This window comes from Gekko japonicus, unplaced genomic scaffold (genome assembly GCF_001447785.1).
Source record: "Gekko japonicus isolate JY-2015 unplaced genomic scaffold, Gekko_japonicus_V1.1 scaffold4492, whole genome shotgun sequence".
Lineage (NCBI taxonomy): Eukaryota > Metazoa > Chordata > Lepidosauria > Squamata > Gekkonidae > Gekko > Gekko japonicus.
The window spans coordinates 11,614-15,265 of record NW_015172146.1 but is presented as its reverse complement, the minus strand read 5'-3'; positions in this window follow the sequence as shown (position 1 = coordinate 15,265).

Sequence of the window (3,652 nt, the reverse complement as noted above, 5' to 3'; positions counted from 1 at the left end):
AGCCTTTATGTCTGTATTCTCACCAACCCCGCCAGAAGGGCTATAATCCCTCTTTATTTCATTTTGTTTCTTATTTGGAATAATAGATTAGAATAGTAGATTTTAATGTAACATAATGAATAGTAGAATGTAATGTAATCCGGAAGGGTAGATTGGAATGCATTTCTCTGGGCTGGAGACGCTTTGAAGAAGAAGATGCTGTGAGCAGTGTTCCCTCTAAACTGAGTGAGTGTGAGCTAGCTCACAGTTTTTTAGCCTCCAGGTCACACATTTTTGTCTCAGCTCAGGAAGGGGTGGCTCTAGAGCACACTAGTCTATGCGGCAACCAAATCATTCACTCACAACTCTAATGCCAGTAGCTCACAAACCATAACCATATAAACTAAGCCTGTTATTCCTGTTTGATCCCTGAATCTGTTAAACATCTTCATTATGCCAGTTTGGTGTAGTGGTTAAGTGCGTGGACTCTAATCTGGGAGAACCGGGTTTGAGTCCCCACGCCTCCACTTGCACCTGGCTGGATGACCTTGGGCAAGCCATAGTTCTGATAAGAGCCGTTCTTGAAAAAGAGCAGTTTCTGTCAAGAGCTCTCTCCGCCCCGCCTACCTCACAAGGTGTCTATTCTGGGAAGGGGAAGGAGTTTGTAAGCCGCTCTGAGACCCCTTTGGGTAGTGAAGGGTGGGGTATAAATCCAATCTCTTCTTCTGTTGTATGCTGATTTACTGCTCACGTTCTACCTGTATGAATGGACTGGTAATTTCCATTTCACTGTATCTGAGGAAGTGTGGGCACAGGGACGCTCACAGTTTATAACCTGTAACAATTAAGGAGGATACTTTCACACAGCTATTTCCTATGTAGACATATTTATTGCTTCATTGTTTCCTACCCCCCTCCCCCAATTTTAGTGGCCCTACGAATGTAGCTTGTTACTGCTGTTTAGGCCAAACATTAAATCATATACTAACTTGCTGTTACGCGGCTGCGTGCGCCCTTTCAATGTATCCCAGAAGGTCTTAGAAATGCCTCCGGAACCCAGATTTCCTCTGCTGATCTGGACCAAGGCGCCCGTCCGCCTGGACCTAAACAGGGAAGCAAATCCTACAGAACAGAGAATCTATTTTTGTGCACCAAGGAAGTTCAGTCTCCGTAGAGACTGTCAAAAATTGCCAATGCCGACTATATTTCAAGTCGTCATGGCGGGGTATTGGGAAAAGTTTTCAATTAGCAATAATCGCGCCTCGGATTAACCTCATTGGCTACGATACTGCCACTGCGCAAAGCTGACGATTCCTCCGCGCCGGCCGCGGGAGCATTTCGCGGGAGGCTTTTCCACGTTGCGGTGACCCCCCCGCCCAGCCCGCGGCGTGGGGAAAAGAGTCTTGGGGTCGCCCACCTCCCCTCGGCACCTGCGCCCCGCGGAGGGAGGCTTCGGGGGAGGGGCGCTTTCCCCCCCTTTTCCTCTTCTGGGGCCACCCACCGCCCCCTCGCAGAGGATTCTGGGCCGGTTATGCAAATTTAGGCAGCGCGTCGCCAAGTCCCATTAAAAAACCGGCGGAGAGGTTGGGCGGAGTCCGTTTTATGAATGGAGGAGGAGGCGGCTGGGAAGGGGTGGGGCGAGGGAGCGCGAAGGAAACCGAACCAATCACGGACGAGGAGTGAGTCCCGCCCCCAAAACGTGTCAGGGTCCTTTGGGCAAGGAATTGTTGGGTTTTCGTTATTAATTATTATCAGTATCGGCTCGGGAAGCGATCGCGCCACTCCGGGTAAGAAAGACAGTAGATTGCGCACACACCCCTTCCTTTATTTGTATTCTACCTCCCCCCCCCTCCCGGAACCGGCCAAAGCAGCTTACATCCTTCTCGTCTTGATTTTGGCGTCGCAACAACCCTGCGAGGTAGGCCAGGCTGAGAGAGGGCGTGACTGGCCCAAGGTCACCCAGTCGGCTTCCGTGGCAGTGCGGGAATTCGGACCTGGGTCTCCCATATCCTAGTTCAACGCGCTGACCACTGACACCACACTGGATCTCTGCCCCTATTAAGGTGGAATGTTCCAGACTTTGGTCTCTCCAGGCTTAACAGTCCCTCAATAATCTCTCAAACTCCATGTGTCAGTAAGGTTGCCAGCCTCCAGGTGGGGCCTGGGGATCTCCCGGTTTTACAAACTGATCTCCAGCTGACAGAGATCAGCTCCCCTGGAGAAAATGGCTGCTTTGAAGGGCGGACTCTGTGGCATTGGAGCCTGCTGAGGCCCCTCCCATCCCCTGACCCCACCCTCTCCCGAATCCACCCCCAAAGTCTTCAGGTATTTTCCAACCCAGACTTGGTGACCTTATAATGTGTCAGAAACTTCACCAGGCAGAGAAGACGTCTCTCTTCCCAGCGGAGGTTTTCAGAAAACAAGGGAAGCTGTATGTGTTCCCAAAAAATCCACCCCCCCACGGCGCCGCAAGATTAAATGCAATTCCTTTGGGAAATTGCAGAAGAAGAAAAAGAGATTGGATTTATACCCCACCCTTCACTACCGAAAGGTGTCTCAGAGCGGCTTACGAACTCCTTTCCCTTCCCCTCCCCATGACAGACACCCTGTGAGGTAGGCGGGGCTGAGAGAGCTCTTGACAGAAACGGCTCTTTTTCAAGGACAGCTCTTATCAGAACTACGGGTTGCCCAAGGTCATCCAGCAGCTGTGCGTGGAGGAGCGGGAAATCAATCCCGGTTCTCCCAGATTAGAGTCCGCCGCACTTAACCACTGCATCCTTTATTTTATTCGGTGCAGTATTTCAAAATTCTGTGGGAGTCCCCCCCCCCTCTTGCTGACGCCTTCTTTTAAAGTTTTTTTTTAAAGGGAAAATGGTGCAGTTGTAGAATAGACTTGCGTTTTGCACGCAGCGTGCTCTGAGAACTGTGCTGAGAAAACAGGGCTGAACTCCAAAAGGTAGAAAGGCCTTGGGGGTGGGGGAGAGAGACGGGGCAGGCAAGGGACCCCAAACTTCATGGTCAGAGAAGCCGGGGGGTGGGGGCTACTGCGGGCATAAGCCCTCGAAGAAGGCGGGCTGAGCCCAGCACCGAAGGGGAACTGAAAGTGGAAGCATTATTTTAGTAATTTAAAGTATGCACTAAGAAACATTCCCCCCCCCCGTCGTGGTTACAGTAAAAGCTGTTTTTCAAAAAAACAAAAAAACAAAATGGCAATGAAAACAAGCAGTAAGACAAATTGATAAGGGAAGCCACATGGGTCACTGTGGAGCAGGTATCTGCCTAGAGCAGTGGTGGCGAACCTACGGCACGGGTGCCAGAGGTGGCACTCAGAGCCCTCTCTGTGGGGCACGCGTGCCATCGCCCCAGCCAGGCCCAGACCGTCATTAAAGTGTCGAATTCTCTGCCAAATAATTTTCAGTAAATGAAAGCCTTTGGGATTGCTTTCCTTACTTTGTTTGGATCATCTTAAGTTAATGTATGAGTTGTTCTTTTCTAAAGTAAAGTCTCAGTATTCAGGTTAAATTGCCGTGTTGGCACTTTGCGATAAATAAGTGGGTTTTGGGTCGCAGTTTGGGCACTCGGTCTCTAAAAGGTTCGCCATCACTGCTCTAGGCTGATCCTGCACTGAGCAGGGGGTTGGACTAGATGGCCTATATGGCCCCTTCCAGCCCTG